Genomic DNA, 23,917 nt, shown 5'->3' with positions numbered 1-23,917 from the left:
CAGAACCCAGCTGACTGTGCAGGTCTCTAAACTGCTGAAGTAGAAGACTTTCCTTTTTTTCTTTTTCTTTCTTTCTTTCTTTTTTTTTTTTTTTTGAGACGGAGTGGAGTCTCACTGTAGCTCAGACTGGAGTGCAGTGGCACAATCTTGGCTTACTGCCACCTCTGCCTCCTGGGTTCACGCGATTCTCCTGCCTCAGCCTCCCGAGTAGCAGGGATTACAGGCATGCATCACCATGCCCCACTAATTTTTGTATTTTTAGTAGAGAAGGGGTTTCACCATGTTGGCCAGGCTGGTATTGAACTCCTGACCTCAAATGATCTGCCTACCTTGGCCTCCCAAAGTGTTGGGATTATAGGTGTGAAGCACTGCATCTGGCCAACTTTTCTTAAGGCTCATTTGGTTTGTCTGGGAGCTCTGCTTCGGTCTTCTCTCAGTTCCTAGCTGAACTTGTGTTGTGCACTTCTCTTACCAGTTGTATTATCTTTGGTTTCCAGACTACAGCAAGTCAGCCAATTAGGAACCAGTGTAGGGTTGATGGAGACAGCCGATGTAGGGTTGATAGCCAGTGGCAAGAAATGGCAGCGTACTGCCTGACCCGGAGGGTGAGAAAGGGAAGAAATGTCAAAGACCCTGAGGATTTGAAAAGCATGTTGGGAAATTAGGATGGAGGGCAGTGTAACACCCCATACCCTGTATCTTCCCCAGGGGGCCACATGTGTTCCTGGCAGGTCCATGGCTTGAAATTCATAACCATTGGTTGGATTTGGTAAGTCACTTAACCTCTCTGAATCTCAGTTTCCTTATCTATAAGATGGAAATAGTAATTTATCAGCTTTCTATGTGTCAGACACTGTTCTTAGTTCTTTACATGTATGAATTTAATTCTCACAATTTACCATGAAGGAACCACTAGTTTTTAGCACTAAACAGCTGAGGCACAAACAGGTGCAAACTTGCACAAGCTCACCTAGTTCATAGATGACAGAACCAGGATTGAGAGGCAGGAAGCCAGGCTCCGGAGTCACATTCCAGACCGTGGCTTTTGTTCTGGGAGCAATGCCCCTCCCTCCAACACAGAACTGTTTAGAGGGTGAAATTAAATATGTATCAAGGAGTCCAGCACAGTTCCGGGCACACACTGAGTGGCCTGGCAGAAAGGATCTGGGCTATGTATAGCACTAAGTGTTTTTTGAGAGCAGGGAGTCGACACTGATTATTCCTGGAGGGTGAGATTGGAGGCAAGGGAAGTGGGGAGCAACTTGGCGCCTCCCGCTTCATCCATGACTGTATTGTTGGACTCTTCTACAAGTACATGTTACCTTAGCAATTTCAAAACGTACTGGGAATGGGGAGGAGAAAGAATTTTGAACAGTAAGGTCATGTCTAAAACCTGCAGCCATGTCTAAATTGCATTTTAAAAATTAGTCTATCAAACACGGCTTAAGTTGGAGCACTTAATGATATATGCTTTATTATGTAGAACTTCACTTCCGTGGAACAGCTGATGCCTTTACACCAGTCCGCTGTGAATGACACCTGTTACTGTGCTGAGACAGGCTTGTGGTCCTTCCTCATTTCCTCAGTAAATCTCACAGCAGGAGGACTCTGTGCCTCTAGGGTCTACAGCTGGGCCATCCAGACCATCTGCACTGACCATGTGCTCTGGTGTGTCCCGCATCCTGCTAGGGGCTGGTGATTCAGGGGTGAGTTGGGTGGCATCCCTGCCTCAGGAGCCTATAAAGTGAGAGAGGCAGAGGTGGCCAGCCAGCCCAGGGCTGACCCGAGGTTGTCCCTGGGCAGGGGCATTTCTTCTTATGGAAGGATCCATCAGAGTGGTGTGTCAGCTGAACAGAGGGAGGTGAAGACTTTTGATTGAAAAGGTTGCAGGACAGAGAAGCTGTTCCAGGTTGAGAGAACAACAGGCAGAGGGAAGGTTAATATACCCTGAAAGTCTGTTTCTGGGCAATAGCATCACTGAGACCTGTGTTAAAAAGAGCCAGCTCCTGGATGAATTGAGTTTACAGTCTCCATTTGAGGTCAAGTTCTATAGGGTTGATCTTCACATATGTCTGTCTCCCTCCCTCCCTCCCTCCCCAAAGCACCTTTTTATCCTTCTCCATTCCCATTTCCCCTCTTCTTCCCTCCACAGAAACAACAGCTATCTAGAAGTTAGTTTTATTTCTCCCATCTCTATTGTTATGTCTTACTGCAGATGTACATGTCTGTAAACAATCTATAGTATTTTTAAGCTTTATGTAAACATCACACTATATATATAACATTCTATAGCCCATTTTGTTTTACTCATTTTAGTTTGTCTTTTATTTATTTATTTAAATTTTTTTTTTGTTTTGAGACACCGTTTCGCTCTTGTTGCCCAGGCTGGGGTGCATTGACACGATCTCAGCTCACTGCAACCACTGCCTCCCAGGGTCAAGCAATTCTTCTGCCTCAGCCTCCCGAGTAGCTGGGATTACAGGCATGCGCCACTATGCCTGGATAATTTTTGTATTATTAGTAGAGGTGGGGTTTCACCATGTTGCCCAGGCTGGTCTCAAACTTCTGACCTCAGGTGATCCACCTGCCTTGGCCTCCCAAAGTGCTGGGATTACAGGCTTGAGCCACCGCGCCCGGCCTTGTTTGTTTTTTTAAAAAGAGTTTATTTATTTATTTTTGAGATAGGGTCTTACTCTGTTGCACAGGCTGGAGTGCAGTGGCACAACCTCAGCTCACTGTAACCTCTGCCTCCTAGGCTCAAGTGATCCTCCGACCTCAGCCTCCCAAGTAGTTGGGATTATAGGCATGGGCCACCACCCCCAGCTAATTTTTGTATTTTTTGTAGAGACATGGTTTTACCATGTTGCCCAGACTGGTCTTGAACTCCTGCATTCAAGCAATCAAACTGCCTCGGCCTCCCAAAGTGCTGGGATTACAGGCATGAGCCACCACGCCCCACCTGAAGACTTTATTTTAAAAATAAATGTTTAGAGCAGTTTTATGTTCACAATAAAAATGAGAGGAAAGTAGAGAGATTTCCCACATACTCTCTGCTTCCCACACATGCACAGCCTCCCCCATTATCAACATCCCCACCAGAGTGGTCCATTTGTTCCAGTCAATGAACCAACACTGACATAGTGTCATCACCCAGAGTCCATGGTGTTGTGCATTCTGTGGGTTCGCACAAATATGTAATGATACGTAACCACCGTTATAGAGTATCTCCATTGCCCTAAGACTCTTCTGTGTTTGTCTCTGTGTTATTGAAGCCACTAAGTTTGCAGTGATTTGTCTCAGCCGCCATAGGAAATTAATACAAGTACCTGCCTTACCACTGTGAAAAGTAAAAGAGGTGACATCAAAGAGTACCACCCCAGGGCAGGCCACAGGGCCTGGGGGCCACTGCAAGGACTTTGGCTTTGACTCCAAGTGAGACAGAGCACCACAGGAAGGTTTTGAGCTGAGGAGTGCTGTGGTCTGACATACAGTCTGACTCTGAGCATCCTGAGGACAAGTGTGGGTTTTAATCACTCTTGCTTCTCTTGCAACTTGCCTAGACTGCAGTACGTAGCTAGCCGAACAAGCATTTATTGCTTTCCTTCTTTTCTATCATTACTGAGGGTTTTGGTTTGGTAGCTATAAAATATGGGAGTTGGCACTTTGGGAGGCCGAGACAGGAGGATCACTTCAGTCCAGGAGTTCGAGACCAGCCTGGGCAACATGGTGAAGCCCTCTCTCTACAAAAAAATACAAAAATTAGCCAGGTGTAGCAGTGTGCACCTATAGTCCCAGCTAATCAGCAGGCTGAGGTGGAAGGATCCATTTAACCTGGGAGGTTGAGACTGAATGAACTGTGATGACACCACTGCACTCCATCCTGGGTGACAGGGCAAGACCCTGTCTCAAAAAAACAAAGCACAACACCAAAAACATAAGTAAAATGTATGTGAGTTGCAGATGGGATGAAGGAAGAGTCACCAGGTTCTTAAGTAGAGGATGCTCTGATAATTATAATATTTGGATCATTAAAAGAATGCATTTTTAGTTGGGATGCCTAAAGACCATTTTTTTTTTTTTTTTGGTGGCAAGACACTTTTTTTTGTCTTAAAATCTTATAGTTATTTTGTATTTTGATTTAAAAATTGTGCATTTTTCACGCAAGCCCATAAAGAATTGATTTTCAGATTCTCAATGTGACTGATGTATTGTATAGATACACTTCCATTCCTTCTGCATGAGGCTTTCAGCACCGGATATCTGTAGGCACATTATTACAGGGAAGCATTGATTTTTGCCCAGTACAATATGCCTTCTCTTTGAGGAAATGAAAATCATGACAAATAAAAAGCCATTTTTCAAAATGACTTTGATTCGTGTAGTTTATGATTCAGAAATGAGACCTGGGAGAAGGGACCTTAATTTTCTGTGCTAATTATTTGGCTCCTGTTGTAAAGGAGCATGTTTTTCCTGAAGGAGCCCTTAGTAGGCCCACAGAGTCTGCAGAATGCTTTGCAGTTCACAGCATGCCTTTCTGTTTTGCGCTCTGTGAACACTAGCTGCCTGATGAGGTGGAGGAATCATATTCCATCCGTGGTAGGGGACAGGGGCTCTGAGCAGCACAGTCACAAAGTCTGTCCAGACAGGAATAAGACAGGATGTATGTTCTCAAGGCAAGAATGGATGGAGAACCACACGATGTGGATGCCCTGCTTCACTCCGCAAGTCCTGGTTCCTTCTGTAACCAGCTGTAACCTCAGCCAAACTGTTCAACCTCTTTGAGCCTCGAGTCCCCTCTCTAAGGTGGGGATAATTGTCCCCACATGGCCCACTTCCCTGGACTGCCATGCATTCAACAGGAGATAATGGAGAAAGTGCTTCATAAATTGTGAAGAGCTCTTTATAAGCCAAGGGTAATTGCTGTGCAGATAAGAGCTTTGACTGTAGAGTCTATAATTCCTGCAACATTAATAACAATAATAGCTTTTTTTTTCCCCCACTGAGTCATTACTGTGCCTGCCGTTGTGCCTAGTGTTTCACATGTTTAATTCTCATGATGGCTTTATAAGGTAGGCACAAATACTAGTGCACCCATTTTGTAGATGAGGAAACTGAGACTCAGAGGTGGAAGGTAATTTGCTGAGGGTCACACAGATAGCGAGTGGGATTCAAACTGGGCTCTGTGGGACTTCAAAAGCCTCTGAGCTTCAACTCCCTCCACTGGAGCAATAATGGGTGCTGAGACGGACCAGTGCAAGCCATCAATTACAGATAATGAAAACATCTGCAGAAAGGAAGCATGATGCTCAAGATTACCTGGACCTGATGCCTCAGAGAAGATTCAAAACCTAATTCCCAGAGTTCCTTCTTACCTCTTCTGCTACCAAGTTATCAGCCATTCTTTTGTCCCTTGCTTGCTTTGGAGGAATACCATTTAAAAAATCAAGGATGGGTTGGCAAAGAGACATTGACAACCAAATGTAATGGGTGGATTTCTTTTTAAATCTGGGATTTAAAACAACCCATAAATACATTTTTGGAACAACTGGAAAATTTATTGATTTTATTTAAATAAGATTATTTAAAAATATTCCTTTATTAAGGTAGAGAGTAGTAATGTATGTAGGAGACAGTCCTTAACCTTAGGTGATACATCCCTGATATTAGAGGTAAGGTGGTCTTATGTTTGCAAACTACACCCAAATAATTCAGGGGAAAAGACAGAGAGAGAGAGAGAGAAAGAGAGAAAATATTAGTGATTGGTGAAAAGACAACAGGTATATAAGTATAGATTTGAAAAAATAAAATGTAGCAGTAAACAGAAAATAAATCAAGGGGTTCAGGAGAATTGGCATTAGCTGACTGCCTCCTGTGGGCCAGGCTCTGGGCCAGACATCCACATGTACTATCTCACTGGTTTCTCATAGCCTCTCTATAAGATAGGTGTTAAGTCCATTTTGCAAATGATCCAACAAAGCACAGAGAGGGTAAGTGACCTGCACAAGGTCACACAGCAGGTGAGTGGTGAGCTGGGGTTCATATGCAGGCGTACGTGAAACTTGGGAAGCTTCCAGCTAGACCACAAATGAACCCTCCTTTCTCACCCACACTGCAACCCTTCCTCGCCTGGCTTTTTCATGATGGAGGTGCACACAGAAATTACTTTTTATATCCCAATGGAAACCCTAAAGGCTCAGTGAAAAACATCATACACTATTAATCAGGGCCCTCAATCAGAAGCAAGAAAAACAAGGAACTCCAAGTATCAAAAGCTTCATTCGCTGACCAGAGTCCCCACAGGAAGGAGAGTTCTGGAAAAATAAATGTTGACATTTGACACCGCAGGAGCACCAATTTAAAAAGGCACTTGAAACCAAAATTGACTTCACAAAAATCAATATTGAAAAATCAGACTTGGATTCCGATGAAATATCAGTCTCTTGATATTTATTGACTTGGGTAAATGTTGGCATTTTACAGCCCAGAATTAAAATAATAGAATTTTAGAGCTAGATAAGACCTCTGAGATCATCCTGTTACCTGCAAATCTCTCTTTCTGGGTTGTGCTTAATGATCTTGTTTTTATTATGTTTAATTATCCCTTCTTAAACTATGTTTAATTTTATAAATCTCCCTCAAATCTTGGTTCCAAGGGCACAAGTCCTAATACATTTTTTCTGGGGCAGGGGGGTTAAAATTTTATTTTGTGCTTGTATTTGCCTTCCTTCTTACAGGTTTCTTCTATTACCTTCTTTTGGGTTTGTCTATTTTTATTATTTCTGTTTTCCTTCTGCTAGGGAGTTATAGTGTTCCTATTCTTTTAATATTTACCCTCAAAATTGAAACATACATAATTTCTAAAATTTTAAACTTAATATATTTATGCTCATTACAGGCAGTATAAAGACCTTAAAACACTTAACTTCACTTTTCCCCACCAACATATGTTCTTATTGAATGTTTTCTCTTTTTTCTTTTTTATAAATATTTTTTAAAAGAAAAGTCAGGCCAGGCTTAAACTAAAGGTGTCGGTTTATGGAAGAGATCATTGGCGAGAAAGGGAGTGACATGCCTGAGGTTACAGAATTGGGACCAGAAGCCCCAGACAGTCACACTGTGCCTCAGTTTCTCCCCTGGGCCTGTCTCTTCTGGCGTCTTTCTGTCGTGATCACATCAAGCAGTCTGGAGCACTTCGCAAAGGCTGGTTCACCAGGGCTGCTGGGGAGGTGGGAACCATGTTAAGCAGATGTCAACTGGAGAGAGAGGAGCAACAGAGACAGAGAGAGACACACAGAGAGAAGCACTCACAGAGATAGAGAGGCAGACAGAAACAGAGAAAGAGAGACAGGGAGAAGCACACCCAGTGACAGAGAGACAGAGAAATAGAAATATTCAGAGAAAGAGGCAGAAAGAGACAGAGAGAGAGAGAAAGATGGAGCAATTTTTTTCCTTTGCATGGAGGCATCTTTTGTCATTATTGCAGGGTAAGATGCAGAACATGTCATTAAATTAAAGATAATATTGTTTCATCCTAACGTGCTTTCATCTGCCTAATTAAATACCGCGCACAAACCCCCAACTATTGTGATCGAACAATCCCCACAAAGTCGAGATTACAGAAAGGGCACAAGACTAGTAATTATGCCAAGTGTGGTTCCCCTTCCGAGGGCGCCTGTGATTAAGCTGTTTAGAGGGATCTTGTGGAATAAAGGTGGATGCCCTTCATGAAGTCTCAGACCAGAGAACTGGAGCTGCAGGATCGGTTAGCCCTGAGCCTGACGGCCATGGGGACACAGGCCTCTGACATGGGTAAAATCACGTTTCTTGATGGCAAGAATAAGAACTACAGCTACTCTTTTTAGCACTTTCTATAGACCAGGCACTGGGCTAAGCTTTTTCTGTACCAGTTTTTCAGTCCTCACAGATAACCCAATTGGATAGATGTCATCCCATTTCAATAGGTGAGGAAACAGAGGCTCGGACTAGTAAGGGAACTTGCTCCAGGTCACACAGACTGCAGATAGTGGGGCCATCACTGGGTGCAGATCTGTCTGGCTGTACGTCCACTCTGGCCATGATTCTTCCATCACTGCCTGTGGCCTTGTTCTGACTCCACAGTGAGCCTGTCCCTGCTGTGACTTTAGTGTTGGGTTTCCTGAAGCTGCTTTTTTGTGTGTGTGAACAAATGGCCTGGGTCTCCTGCATTCACTAGAGGAGAGGTTAGGATTCCCAGGATCGTGACTCGAGAGGATCTAATCAGAGAATCAAGGCCAAGGAAATCCCTTTAGGGACCCAAGTTCTCTGACTGTGCAGGAGGTCCCATCTCCCTTGTCATTCCTTCTGCTGAATCTTGGTATTTTTGTGTGGTCCACAGCAATGTCTCTAATGCATATGCTTTCATTATGACTCCAACAAGTACAAAAATGTGACTATGAAGATAAAATCAGAAACCTTAGAGGTCCTTGGGGCTTCCAGTCATTCAGTGTCCCTGCTGTCCCAGGCTGCGTTTGCGTCTCCTTTTCTAGACATCCTCAACTCCTTTTAGGATTCCCTCCCTTAATTTCTCAAGCTGCCTTTCCTTTCTCTGGGCCCCATTTCCCCGCACCTCCAGACCCTCACCTTCGGGGAGCAACTGGGTCTGGCTTTTCTTGGTACCCTTGAGCACCCAACCCAGAGCCGGCACCCAGTGCATGTTTGGTTTGTGGCATAGTTTAGCATTCATTCACACACACACATCTGACAGAAACTTGCGATCATCCATCATAAAGAGAATTTATCATGGTGGATTGGGAAGTTATTTAAGTGCAATGCAACAGGCACCTAGGAAAATTCTAGGTCTCATTTACACCTTCAGAATGTGAATGGAGGAGAGTGGTTAGAACTGACATGCAGTTACCTGGGGAAGCCTGGAATGTAGATATTTAAAGTGAAACACACCGTCAAAGGGATTGTGATTCATGGTTCTGCATTTTGAGGGCAGAGAAATTAGCAAATGCCTAAATCAGAAACTTTAATTTTAAAATGTGGCAAATATATTCGTACATCAATACCTCACTTATCCAGAGAACACAGATCCAGTCACTTCATCTATCCAGAACCCAGCTGACTGTGCAGGTCTCTAAACTGCTGAAGTAGAAGACTTTCCTTTTTTTCTTTTTCTTTCTTTCTTTCTTTTTTTTTTTTTTTTGAGACGGAGTGGAGTCTCACTGTAGCTCAGACTGGAGTGCAGTGGCACAATCTTGGCTTACTGCCACCTCTGCCTCCTGGGTTCACGCGATTCTCCTGCCTCAGCCTCCCGAGTAGCAGGGATTACAGGCATGCATCACCATGCCCCACTAATTTTTGTATTTTTAGTAGAGAAGGGGTTTCACCATGTTGGCCAGGCTGGTATTGAACTCCTGACCTCAAATGATCTGCCTACCTTGGCCTCCCAAAGTGTTGGGATTATAGGTGTGAAGCACTGCATCTGGCCAACTTTTCTTAAGGCTCATTTGGTTTGTCTGGGAGCTCTGCTTCGGTCTTCTCTCAGTTCCTAGCTGAACTTGTGTTGTGCACTTCTCTTACCAGTTGTATTATCTTTGGTTTCCAGACTACAGCAAGTCAGCCAATTAGGAACCAGTGTAGGGTTGATGGAGACAGCCGATGTAGGGTTGATAGCCAGTGGCAAGAAATGGCAGCGTACTGCCTGACCCGGAGGGTGAGAAAGGGAAGAAATGTCAAAGACCCTGAGGATTTGAAAAGCATGTTGGGAAATTAGGATGGAGGGCAGTGTAACACCCCATACCCTGTATCTTCCCCAGGGGGCCACATGTGTTCCTGGCAGGTCCATGGCTTGAAATTCATAACCATTGGTTGGATTTGGTAAGTCACTTAACCTCTCTGAATCTCAGTTTCCTTATCTATAAGATGGAAATAGTAATTTATCAGCTTTCTATGTGTCAGACACTGTTCTTAGTTCTTTACATGTATGAATTTAATTCTCACAATTTACCATGAAGGAACCACTAGTTTTTAGCACTAAACAGCTGAGGCACAAACAGGTGCAAACTTGCACAAGCTCACCTAGTTCATAGATGACAGAACCAGGATTGAGAGGCAGGAAGCCAGGCTCCGGAGTCACATTCCAGACCGTGGCTTTTGTTCTGGGAGCAATGCCCCTCCCTCCAACACAGAACTGTTTAGAGGGTGAAATTAAATATGTATCAAGGAGTCCAGCACAGTTCCGGGCACACACTGAGTGGCCTGGCAGAAAGGATCTGGGCTATGTATAGCACTAAGTGTTTTTTGAGAGCAGGGAGTCGACACTGATTATTCCTGGAGGGTGAGATTGGAGGCAAGGGAAGTGGGGAGCAACTTGGCGCCTCCCGCTTCATCCATGACTGTATTGTTGGACTCTTCTACAAGTACATGTTACCTTAGCAATTTCAAAACGTACTGGGAATGGGGAGGAGAAAGAATTTTGAACAGTAAGGTCATGTCTAAAACCTGCAGCCATGTCTAAATTGCATTTTAAAAATTAGTCTATCAAACACGGCTTAAGTTGGAGCACTTAATGATATATGCTTTATTATGTAGAACTTCACTTCCGTGGAACAGCTGATGCCTTTACACCAGTCCGCTGTGAATGACACCTGTTACTGTGCTGAGACAGGCTTGTGGTCCTTCCTCATTTCCTCAGTAAATCTCACAGCAGGAGGACTCTGTGCCTCTAGGGTCTACAGCTGGGCCATCCAGACCATCTGCACTGACCATGTGCTCTGGTGTGTCCCGCATCCTGCTAGGGGCTGGTGATTCAGGGGTGAGTTGGGTGGCATCCCTGCCTCAGGAGCCTATAAAGTGAGAGAGGCAGAGGTGGCCAGCCAGCCCAGGGCTGACCCGAGGTTGTCCCTGGGCAGGGGCATTTCTTCTTATGGAAGGATCCATCAGAGTGGTGTGTCAGCTGAACAGAGGGAGGTGAAGACTTTTGATTGAAAAGGTTGCAGGACAGAGAAGCTGTTCCAGGTTGAGAGAACAACAGGCAGAGGGAAGGTTAATATACCCTGAAAGTCTGTTTCTGGGCAATAGCATCACTGAGACCTGTGTTAAAAAGAGCCAGCTCCTGGATGAATTGAGTTTACAGTCTCCATTTGAGGTCAAGTTCTATAGGGTTGATCTTCACATATGTCTGTCTCCCTCCCTCCCTCCCTCCCCAAAGCACCTTTTTATCCTTCTCCATTCCCATTTCCCCTCTTCTTCCCTCCACAGAAACAACAGCTATCTAGAAGTTAGTTTTATTTCTCCCATCTCTATTGTTATGTCTTACTGCAGATGTACATGTCTGTAAACAATCTATAGTATTTTTAAGCTTTATGTAAACATCACACTATATATATAACATTCTATAGCCCATTTTGTTTTACTCATTTTAGTTTGTCTTTTATTTATTTATTTAAATTTTTTTTTTGTTTTGAGACACCGTTTCGCTCTTGTTGCCCAGGCTGGGGTGCATTGACACGATCTCAGCTCACTGCAACCACTGCCTCCCAGGGTCAAGCAATTCTTCTGCCTCAGCCTCCCGAGTAGCTGGGATTACAGGCATGCGCCACTATGCCTGGATAATTTTTGTATTATTAGTAGAGGTGGGGTTTCACCATGTTGCCCAGGCTGGTCTCAAACTTCTGACCTCAGGTGATCCACCTGCCTTGGCCTCCCAAAGTGCTGGGATTACAGGCGTGAGCCACTGCGCCTGGCCTAATTTGTCTTTTAGTAGGTGGTTTTAATTGGTTTATATTTATTGTGATTAATGATATATTTCTACCCTCTTATTTTGAGTGTTCCTTCTGCCACTCCCCCTTTTTCCTCTGCTGATATGGTTATATCCTTAACACTTTAGCATATATCCTAAATAAATTTCTTTTTTTCTACTCAAATCTAATGCTATTCAATATCGTTCGCCTCTACTGAATCTGGTGAGAATTGTAATCATGCCTCACAACCCACTAATACCTGTTCTATCGTTGTTTCCTAGAATTTTGGTTCCAAAAATTTTAGTTGTTATTATTTTTGTGTTATAGTTAGTAGCTCATTAACTTCGCTGACACATTTTCCTAATGCTTTTGCTCGCCACTGTTTTTGTGCCCCATTCCTTCTTCTGGGTTCCCTTTTCTTCCAGCTGAGTTTATTCTCAAGTTATACTCAGCGCATATGGTGAGTGCCAAGGATGGTCAACACTCTTAATATTTGGGTGTCTTAAAAGGTCTCCGTTTTCATCTCACTTTTGAATACTGCTTTAGCAGAGTTCAGAATTCCAAGCATGCAGTTATTTCCCTTCAGAATTTGTCTTTTGGGCCTCTTGTTGCTGAAGAGATGTCTGCTGTCCATCCAGTTATTGACTCCTTAGAAACTGTCTTTTTCCGGTAACTCTTGAGGCCTATGGCTGGAACAGGCTTCCTCTCACTTTTATCATATTCTTTTGGCCACAAGAAGTCACAAGGCCAGCCCAGATTCAAAAGATGAGAAAGTAGACTCTACCCACCTCCAGCTTTTTTTTTACCCCCTGAGACAGGGTCTTTCTCAGTCACCGAGGCTGGAGTGCAGTGGTACAATCATGGCTCACTGTAACCTCAATCTACTGGGTTCAAGCAATTCTTGTGCCTCAGCCTCCTGATTAGCTGGGACTATAGGTGTGTACCACCATGCCTGGCTAATTTTTTTAAATGTTTATAGAGATTGGGTCTCATCATGTTGCCCAGGCTGGTCTCAAACTCATGGCTTCAAGCGATCCTCCCACCTTGGCCTCCCAAGGTACTGGAATTATAGGCATAAACTGGTCGTGGGTGCAAACTCGACTTTTGATGGTAGGAGATTCGAAGTCATTCCAAAGGCCATGGGTATAGGAAGGGGTGAGTAACTGGCCATATTTGCATTCCATCTGTCACTGTTTTCCACCTTGTCCTGCCATCCAGAGCGTGCAGCTTCCTGTGGGCTGAGGCAGCAGATAGCAGTTGGTAGAACTTCGTCCCAGCTTTCTTCTGGAGCAGAGGAAGCCCTTCTCTACCGGCTCTGCTCCAACTCTTTGCTTCAGATAGTGAGCTTGACTCTAGTTCTCTTTTGCATTGATTGTGGCTCTGGTCCCCACCTTTACTTGGGGGTGCTATGAGTCTCTGTTACCCCAGAGAATTGTCAATGCCAGGCACTTCTCTCTGTATTGCACTCAGAGCCCATCAAGCCTGCAGCCTCATCTCCACTTACCATGTTGTGGTTTTTTCTTTCCCCCCTTGAGAATTTTATTTTTGAGTAATGCTATGTCTTCAAATTTTCTATTTTTGTATTTCAGCTATCATTGCTGTGTGTTTGTTACAGCAAGGAGGAGGAGACCTCAAAATGTGAATTTAATTTGCGATACCACCTTGGCTGGGATTCTTTTGTTTACTTTCTTCATAAAACAGTGCTTGTCACATTCTCCAGGAAACAGATGAGGCTGTGACAGCACATTAGAATGTATATAACTGTGATAGTAAGAACAAAACCGCAGACTCTCTGGGTTAGAGGGGGCCCTCTAGTGCTTGAATCCCTCCTAAGTCTGTCACACAGGTGGGCATCTAACACCTGGACAGCTCCAGGACTGGCTGACCGGCCACCTTTCTGTTGCATCCAAGCATAGGCCTGGCTTTGAAAAAAATGTCATTATTCTCCATCTGGTGCCTGCCTCCCTGTAGTTTTCTGCCCCAGCCCCCATATCCTAGTTCTGGTCCTTTCCTCTGGAACCAAACACACCGCATCTGTGCTCTCTGCCGCTGAGAGCCCATCAGAGCTGTGCAGGCCATGCTGGGCCTGAGGGGGCCCTTCTACTGGCTGAACAGCTACAGGCTCTGCAGCCAAAACTCGTGGGATATAATTGGCTGTCCGCTCTCCAGACTGGCTGACTCTGGGGACACTCTGCAGGTGGTCCCTTCTCTCTTCCTGGTCAGGGCCCAGATAGAGCCTCGAAGATGGGTTTGGATAGACCAGCCAGGAACTGAGCAGGCCTGTTCTCCACCTCCTGGATTCTGGAATGAATCATTCTCCTGGTGTAGTCTCCAGCTCTGTTGTGAGATGAACTCACATGGCTCCTCGGTCAATTGCCATTCATTCATTCACTCCTTGGGTGCACCAGGGAAGCAGTGCTGAACAAGGCTGCCATGGAACGTGGGGTCTAGTGAGGCAGACAGATGTAGTGTGACCACAGCCATGAGGGCAAGGTACACGGTGGCGAGAGTGTGCGTGGCTGGGGAACCTACCCAGAATTAGGGAGGCTTTTCTAAGAAAGTGGTGTGTGCTCTGAAGAGCACTTTCTCATTTTCTTAACATTTCCAAATCCAGATTCTCAAGAGAGAAAATCTCTGCCTTGCCAGCTCATTTTTCCTGGGCCTGCAAGGTTACGGGTCAGCAGCTAGCCTATGGCTTGGGTTTACATACCTTGTCCAATTAACTATGCCTGGGATATATGAATCTTCCAGTTTCTTTCATTCATTCATTCATTCATTCATTCATTCATTCATTCATTCATTCATTCATTCCTCGGGTGCACTTGGGATGTGACGAAGGAATCCATAGCAGTTTTCATTGTTGGAGAAGCTCAAGTAGGAAATAGGTAGGGCAGGGATGGGATGGGGTGACAGTAAGTGTGGTGGCTCCATGGCTGAAGGAGACATGGCAACTACAAGGGACTGTGACTGAAGCCTAAGACACCAGGGTGACCTAGGGACAAGGTAGGCAGTGGAAGTGGCAGTGGCCATGCCACGCAGGGCCTTACAGGGTGGGAGGCAGGGTAGTGGCATTGATCTTTATCCCAGTCTTTATCTCAGGCTGGTGTTGGGGGCTGAGGAGCCCATTGTTGGGTGGAAGTAGCCAAGTTGGGAGAGGACAGGATGGTGGTTCTGTAGGCAGCAGGGAGGAACGACTCCCTGGACAGAGGGAGACTTGAGAAAGCAGTGGAAGGTGGGGAGAGTGATGTCAAGGAGGCACCTTGTTTTTGTTGTTGTTGTTGTTTGTTTGTTTTTGAGACAGAGTCTCATTCTTTCACCCAGGCTGGAGTGCAGTGGTGCAATCTCTGCTCACTGCAACCTTTGCCTCCCGGGCTCAAGCAATTCTCTTGCCTCAGTTTCCAGAGTAACTGGGATTAAGGAGGCACCTTGTATTTGCTTCCTGTGGCTGCCAGAACAAATTGCCACAAACAGGGTGGCTGAAAAGAGCACACTTTTTTTCTGTTACAGTCCTGGAGGTCAGAAGTCTGAAATCAAGCCTTGGCTGGGCCAGGCTCTCTCTGGAGCCCCTGGGGGAAAACCAGTCCTTCTGTGCCTCTCCCTGCTTTTGGTCACTGTTGGCATTCCCTGACTTGGGTCTGTGTGGTTCCAATCTCTGCCTCCCTGGTCACATTGTCTCCTGTCTTCTGCCTGTCTAGTCTAAGTCTATTTCTGCCTCACTCATGAGATTTATAGCCTACCTGGATATCACAGGATAAGCTCCTCCTCTCAAAAGCCTGCACTAAATCACATTTTTTGCCATGTAAGGTAATATTCCCTCTTTTACCATATAAGGCAGCATTCTCAGTTCCAGGAGTTAGGGCATGGATGCATATTTTTGCAGGCTGCCTTTCAGCCAGGACCGTGCTAAGGACCTGACTATAGAAGTGAGCCCTCTCGTAGTGCAGGCTGTGGGCCAGGCTCTGTGTCCTGACTGCTCCAGACGGGTTGACTCATTTTAAACCCCATGAGATAGGCACTATTGTCATCCTCTCTTTATAGGCAGGAAACTGAGGCTCAGAGAGGTTAAATGGGCCTGCTGTCAAGCCACCAAGTGGGAGTTGAGTCCAGGCAGCAGGCTCTGGAGCCCTTGGCAGGCTGCACTGCCTTCCTAGGCCGGGTGGATGGAGGATGGGTGCTGTTCACTGAAATGAGGCATTTGGGAGAGGGGCACAGGAAGGACAGGAGTTTGGTTTGGGGCATGGTGAGCCATAGCCCCTGACATCCACATGCTTCTATGTCCCCTTCATTGCCAAGTGCGGCCTCCGTGTCTGGGTTTCTGACCTTGGCCATGGCCCCTCTGCCCTTTTGGCTTGCGGAAACAGCCTCCCAGTGCTGCCATGGCAAGCCCTCTTCAGAACCACTAGCACCACCCACTGCACAGTGTCCTGGCCCTGAGCCTGGGTTTGGAGCCCTCAGTATCTGCACAGACTGAGTAGGGTAGCAGACGGGGCATCACAATGACTTTGAGGATGTAAGGGCTATGCCACTGGCACCCAGGGATCCTGGAGCCCAGCTCTGCCCCAGGCCACTCCCAGCAGACCCACCCTTCTGAGGGGGCCAAAAGCTGGAGGCCCTTAACACCGTCTCCCCTGAACCACGCCCTGCTCACTGCCAGAAACCCACCTTGGAGCCCTGCCCTTCAACCAGTCTTGCCACTCATTGCTTAGGGCTTAGGGCTCAGCCCTCCCAGATGGGTTATAGCTGAGAGGAGTTAGGTGCTCTGTTATGTGGAAAAATCACCCAATGAAATGTCAGGAGACCATTCCCACTCCTCCCCGACATTCACTTGAAATATGGGCATGCTTTGGATTTCATAGGTGGAAGGGAAAGGGCATTCGAGGTGCAAGAAACTGGGGGGAGGTGAGGAGCAAAGGCACAGAAGTGGCAAAAGATAAATTCTGCTTGGGAAATGCCAGCTGCAAGATGACTGTGATGTAGGGCACCTGAGGTGGGTGACGGAGGAGCTGGATGGGAGTGGGGGCAGAATTCAGGCTGTCTGAGATGCCAGTCTGTAAGAAATGAAACAATGGTTTTATAAGAAATGGTTCTGTGTCAGTTGCAGAGATTCTCCACTGATGCATGTTGTTTGTACTTTTTTTTTTTACATCACAACATCGTTTATTATGTGAATTTTTTACAATACAAACAAAAAATACAGAAATGCAATATATGAATACAGCTAAATGCAGAATGGTGACTTTTTTCTCTTCAAGAGGCAGTGATTCCCATTTCTAGTAAATTAAGAGACTGCATATAGGTAGAAACAGGTTGGTCATTAGCTTCACAATTTTGCCTGGAAATGATCTATACATGCATTTTCCCCCCTGCTACTTACCATAAAGTGTAAAAAGGAGTTAAAGTTTCCTTGTTGGCTCCTATCATATGAAAGATGCTATATTCTATTTTAGCAGGGCCAATATATGGACCCTATCTAAATTAAATGTTATTACAAAAATGAAGTAGTAATGAGATTCTGGCTAAACAGGGCACTAAATGAGAATAATATATATTTAAAGAATCCAAAACAAACAAACAAAAAGAGGGTGTTATAAAAAAGCTCTGGGTGCACTATAAGCATATAGGGTTTTTTTTCCATGTGTATTTTTAAACAATGGAAGTGTCAAAACATAGGGTCAACGGTGTTATACTAAATTACATCATTGTATATGCTGCACTGAATGGAACCTTTGTATTATAATTATCATAGAGAAGCATAGTTTGCATCATATTATGGCCTTTTGTCCTCAATGAAAACCTTCCAGAGTCCTTTTATTTCGGAATATCCTGTAAACAATCAAACCGTCAGAACATGATTGTACAACAGTAAAATGTTCTCTTGCATTCAACTGAAGATAATCTGTTTAATAAAAAAAGAAAAAGAAAAAGTAGGAAAGGTAGAGCTGTTACTAAGCACACAACACCCTATAGACAAGTGAAGGTATCTTAATCTCTATCAAGAACAACAACAAAAATAATGTTTCTCATGCTGTTAAATCCATCATTCTAGATAAAACGCGCAAATTGGTCAAACGGATCCAACAAATACTGATGTCCAGGCTGGCATATTGGCAGCTAATACGTAACTAGTGGTCAATAGAGAGTTTAAAAGATCTTCCTTTCTTCTTGTTCTTTTCCAAGGTTCTCGAAGAGTTCTGTTGTTCTAAAATACGTTGTTGAGCTTCCCGGTTTGCTTTCTTGTCCTTTGACGTTTTTCCTCTAATTCTTTATGCTGTGCTTCCAAATTATTTTTCATTTGCTCATGGTGCTGCTGGAGCTCAGCTTCAGAGTCCTTCAGTTTTTGAACTTTTTCTTTGACCTTCATCTCCAACATCTGCTCCATCTCCAGCTCCATCTTCTTCATTTTAGCTACATGCTCCCTTCTTTCCTCTTCCATTTGTGCCAGAGGGCTGTTAGTCAGCTGCCCTTTTTTCTTGTTGTTATCAATTCCATTATAAGTCACAGCTGCCAGTTTTTTGCTTCTGTAGTTCTCACAGTGGACATTATTAGTAACATCTTTCAAGTCCTGCATGTGTGTTCTTATCAACATATTTCTTAGAATTGTAAAATCACAATGTTCACCATTTTCAACTTCAGCAATACCCCAAGGATACTGCCTTCCTCTGATTGTTTTGCCATTAACTTCAGTGATAGTATTACTACCTACCACAGCAACAGGTAAATGGTCCTTTATCTTTTTAACAAGTTTATTTTCTTCTTTATTATCTGTTTCTAGAAATTCATATATTTTAATGTTATGTTCTTGGATTTCTTTCATTATCTGTTTTTAAACTGTTAGTATTCCTCTGGTGTGAGTGTGTCTGCTTTGGCAGTAAGTGAGATGATACTCTTTCATGCAAACGCTTCATAAACTCAATATTCAATAGTTTCAGTCCATGTCCTGAAGGAGCAATGAAGTATAAACAACACTGCACCCTGTTATCAGGCATCTGACGTCTATTCACTCGAGATTCTGCATTTAGGTAGTCCTCAAATTTACTATTAATGTAGCCTATTGTAAGGCTGCCAGCAATTACTATTATCCACTGCATCTCCAAATCCTGGGGTATCAACTATTGTGAGCAGCAACTGAACACCACCTTCTTTGATTAAAACTTTGGATTGTTCCATCCACTACCATAGCGTGAATTCAAAACCAGATCTCTTAATTGATTTTCTGTATACTTGATTTGGGAGATTGGCAAATCCCACATAGCCTTCAAGGTTCTTCTGTTGAGATACTGAGTGACATGAGGCTAGTGGCAGTTTGGAGGCCAGTGGAGCCGCGGGCGAGCAGGAAGAAGATGAGCCTTAAGTCTGAACGCTGAGGAATTCATGTGGATCAATCGGACCTCCCATGGTGCTGCTGTTGACGCTCCTCTCCTCAGCAGCAGCGGATCTCGCACTGTTTGGACTTTTTTTTAAAAAAAGGAAAGTGATAATAAAAAAATGATAATAGGCTGGGCACAGTGGCTCATGCCTGCAATTCCAGCACTTTGGGGGGCCGAACTGGGCGGATCACCTGAGGTCGGGAGTTCGAGACCAGCCTGACCAACATGGAGAAACCCTGTCTCCACTAAAAACAAAATTAGCCAGGCATGTTAGCACATGCCTGTAATCCCAGCTACTTGGGAGGCTGAGGCAGGAGAATCGCTTGAACCTGGGAAGCGGAGGTTGCAGTGAGCCGAGATTGCGCCACTGCACTCCAGCCTGGACAAGAGAGTGAGACGCCATCTCAAAAAAAAAAAAAAAAAAAAGATAGTAGACACCATAGTGCTTCTGATGTGCCAGGCATTATTCCAAGCAGTTTGTATGTATTTACCCTTTAAATCCTCACATGAACTCGAGGAGAACAGTTCCATTATCCCGAATTACAGGTGAAGAAAGGGGATGCTATGAGGTTAAGTGATGTGCTGGGGTCTCATGGCTAGTCTGCTTGTGTCACACGGTTTGAAGCCTCAGTTAAAGAAAGATGTGAAGGTAGCAGGGTGTCCTAGAGGCACTCCTTGCCATAGCCCCAAATGGCAGCAACAGTCTCTAGACCCTTAGAAGATCCATTAAGAAAAGGAAGTGGGCTCTGAGGAATCATGGTGATTGCTGACCTCAAGCTGGGCTTGTGGGTTTCCCCATCACGTTCATGTGGGCATCACAGTAGCTCCGTAAGGCAGGTGAGAGTCCATAGCCCAAGATGCAGACGTAAGCTCAGCCTCAGGGTGGCGAGTGGCCCACTGCAGATCTGCAGCACCATCCTGGGGAATGACAGCTTGTACCAAGGCCACCTTGCTCTACCCTTTCAGAAAAATCCCCCTGTTCATGCTGAGAGCGGTGCTCCCCTTGTTGCCTCCAAGTTCTGCGGCTCACAGCACCTGAGACTAGCAGGGCAGGTGCAGTTGGAAACCTGACCTGGGGATGGTGGCCTGGCTGCTCCGTTGTTGCACTGCACATCCTTGTGGAGGCCTCAACAGAAGGAGAGGGGCACTGCTGCCCTGGTTTTGTCTCATGGGCACGCCCTGACTTGTTCTGTTATGCCTTGTTGCCTTGCCATTTACATATCTTGTCTCCTGGCTGATGACAGCTTCCATGTCATTAGGGACGATGTGGCTGGGAGACCAGGAAGACAGGGACCTCGTCAGCCTTGGCTCTTGGTCCTTAGCTCTGGTGTGGTGAATGGCATATCGTGGGGGCTCAGTCATTATTTACTGGATCAGGGAAAGAATGATCGACTCCTGGGAGTTGAGAGGTCTACACTGGAGTAACAGCCCCGCAAGCAACTACTTGTGAGTCCTCAGGAAAGCCACTTAATGTCTCCGAGCCTCAGTTTGCCATTTGTAAAGTGGGTGTGATAATGTTTGTTTTGAGTGTTACAGATGACTGTCAAGGGGAAAATGTGTGACGTATCTTTGTAACCTGGAAAGGGCCTTACATAAAGGTCTTTATCACCAGCGTTATGATTATTATGATTACCATTGTTGTCGCTGTTAGTATGAGCATCCAGCCAGCATTAAAAACAAATGCATATGTAAGGACCAGTCTTCCAGTGAGTGTTCCAATTCATGCAGGTGATGGTCAATCAGTAAGCAATTTCTGAGGCCCTGCTCTGCCCAGCCTTCTCCATGTTGTGGGTAGAAGGGAAAAGCATGACAACACAATCTTCTGGAGCAAAAGCAAACATTAGGAGCCCAAAGGGTGGCTATTTTAGGAAGGGTGAGGGTGATGTTGGAGCAGAGACCAAGACACTGAGAACTTTGGTGAACCTGCAGTCTGTGACTCCATAGAGCTGCATGGATGTCCTGTCCTGCAGAAACTGTTGCTCAATAAAGCCGATGAAATGGGTGTGTGTAGGAGGTTGGGTGGGGGAATAAGCAAAGCTCCTTGGCAGGAAAATGAGCTGGCATCTCAAACTCTAGTGTGTACCCGGATCATCAGGGATGTGTATTAAAAATGGAGCAGCTCTAGAGAATCCGATTTGGTAGGTCTGGAATAGCGCTTGGGAAGTGGCATTTTAACAAGCCCCCGGGTAGTTCTGATGCAGTGGTCTACATCTTTGAAAAGCACCACCCTGCGCCCGGGCGGGTCTCCAAGCCTCAGCTTCCAGCTGTCAAAACCCAGCCAAACAGAACTGCTTAAAAATGCACAGAACACAATGAGAGAGCACACATCTGAATTCTAGGTGATATTTTCAGATGCAACGAGACGTTATTTTTGTCCGTGTTGGGAGGAAGGTTCTTGGGGTTTAGTGAACCAGAGCGGAGTCTGTTGCTCCATGCTGCTCTAATTATGGTCCCTGAAGCTCTCAGTGGGAAGCAAGAACCAGAATATTCTTTCTGAAGATCTTGTGTGCTACCCTGGAAGGTCTGTTTTGCAAAATTAATCAGCTTTGGGCCAGTTTCTTATCTTGAACCATTGGAGATTTCTGAGCTGCAGTTGCAGAAAGCACGCTCAGGGAAAATCACATCTTCGTGTCTTTGTTTCTAGTGCACCGGTGGAGCCTCACTCATGGGCCAGGCCCAGGGTGGGAGGCAAAAATCAGAGAGGCGATCCTTGCCCTTGAAGGGGGACAAAAAAAGCAAATGTAGAGCTGGAACATGAAGGAGAATAAAAAAAGTGTTATTGGAAGGCTCAGTAAGGATCTTGAGAGAATAATATCAACCAAGGGGAAACTGGATAAGAAATCAGTTTCAAAATTTCCAGGATAAAACTGCTCCCTAAAAAGTAATTAGCGATATTAAATTCCTCCTCTCTCTAGCATGAATGAACCTTGGCCACTGAGGAAACACAGTGGAAAAGTTCCAGACCAAATCCTTTGCCTGAGAATGTCCACTCAGATCTTAGTTGTAGCGGGCAATGAGGAAGTTGCCGGAAGAATGATTTCCAGCCTTCAGGGATCTTGTTTATCTTTCTGGAACAGGGAATGCCTTGGCAAATGAAATGAGGTGCTCTGTAGGAGACAGGGCAGAGAGAGTGGGCGTATTTATTGACATGAAACCCATTTCTCTCTGAGTCCAGACTTGCTGAGCATTCAGTCTTCTTAGCAGCAACAAGAATACTAGCAGCAGTCCCTTGGGGGTGGCCAAGTCCTCGTGTTTCCAGAGCCTGTGTTTTCCTGTGTCTCCGGCCCTCCCTACAGCTCGATAAGGAATCACTACGCTTTGTAGATAGGATTGGAAGGCCCAGAGAAGCAAAGTGACTTGCCTGAGGCCACGCAGCTGAACCGAGGCCACGTCTGCTTCTGACTGTAGCATACTGAACTCTCCACTACAGACTATGGCCCCGCGTTGTGGAATTCAGTGAACGCTTGGGTGTTTCAGGGAAGACTGTGGCAGGTATGAGGTAGTTTGCTAAAAAAAGAAACCGAGCATCTCCGTGAGAATTTCCGCTCTCTTTCCTCCAGTTTTTTCCTCCCCCACTGAATCAATTAACAATTTCAAATTGTTCCCTAGTGCTTGGGCAGGTTTGTTTTATGATTATTATGATCATCGTTATTGCAGGGTGTGTTTCCTGAGCGATATGAGAAAGAGGAGTTGTAGGCCGGGTGCAGTGGCTCGCGCTTATAATCCCAGCACTTTGGGAGGTGAAGGAGGGAGGATCATTTGAGCTCAGGAGTTCAAGACCAGCCTAAGTAACGTAATGAAATTTTTTACCAATTTTTTTTTTTTTTTTTTTTTGAGATGGAGTCTAGCTCTGTTGCCCAGGCTGGAGTACAGTGATGCAATCTTGGCTCACTGCAACCTCTGCCTCCCAGATTCAAGCGATTCTTCTGCCTCAGCCTCCCGAGTAGCTGGGATTATGGGTGCCTGCCACCACGCCCAGCTAATTTTCATATTTTTAGTAGAGGCGTAGTTTCACTGTGTTGGCCAGGCTGGACTCAAACTCCTGACCTCGTGATCCACCTGCCTCGGCCTCCCAAAGTACTGGGATTACAAGCGTGAGCCACCACACCTGGCCACCAACCATTTAAAAAAAAAAATTAACCAGGCATGGTGGTACAAGCCTGTGGTCCCAGCTACTTAGGAGGCTGAGGAGGGAGGATTGCTTGAGCCCGGGAGGTTGAGGCTGCAGTGAGCTGTCATCATACCACTGCACTCCGGCCTGGGTGACAGAGCAAGACTCTGTCTCAAAAAAATAATAAAAAATAAAAGAGAGCTGTTCAAATAACATCTTTCTAAAACCAGCTCAGCAACTCAGCCAAGGGTCTGCCCTGTGGTCACACTGTTTGCGCTGTACTTGACTTTGACAATCGCAGGCAGCTGGGGCTTGACATCCACTACCTCACACTTGTATCTCCCGGCTAAGCCTGGCAGTGCCCGCCTGAAAGTCACAGCCTCCAGTGGGATATGGGAACAAACCAGGAAACATTCACAATGACCAGCCCTTGGCCCATACTGTCCTTAACAGAGCTTCAAGAGACCATGGTGCCCTGAGGAAAATAAGGATAAGTTTTCACTAGAGCTAACTTTGTTGTTTTAAAGAACACCCCTCACTTTGAGATGGTGCCCTTCCTTCCCTCCTCCTCCCTTCTTATCATGTCCTTTCCAAAATGAAATTGTGGTGATAGCAGACATTAGGATTTGTTTATTGATTTATTTATTTCATTATTATTTTCTTTTTTTTAAGAGACAGGGTCTTGCTTCATCTTCCAGGTTGGAGTGCAGTGG

At 45.2% G+C, this 23,917-nt stretch overlaps 1 protein-coding gene and 1 pseudogene across 2 annotated transcripts in view; one reads left to right on the top strand and one right to left on the bottom strand.

Moving 5' to 3' along the window:
- Positions 1-23,917, top strand: part of GABBR2 (gamma-aminobutyric acid (GABA) B receptor, 2) — a 424,424-nt gene that overhangs the window by 84,816 nt on the left and 315,691 nt on the right. The gene's annotated exons all lie outside the window — the stretch shown is intronic.
- On the bottom strand, positions 17,685-18,893 carry LOC105509951 (annotated as a pseudogene). Its single transcript, XR_001001498.1, has one exon. The product of XR_001001498.1 is annotated as a septin-7 pseudogene (transcript).

Source organism: Colobus angolensis, unplaced genomic scaffold (assembly GCF_000951035.1).
Source record: "Colobus angolensis palliatus isolate OR3802 unplaced genomic scaffold, Cang.pa_1.0 Scaffold181, whole genome shotgun sequence".
NCBI lineage: Eukaryota > Metazoa > Chordata > Mammalia > Primates > Cercopithecidae > Colobus > Colobus angolensis.
This window is presented reverse-complemented; position numbering and strand designations above follow the sequence as displayed.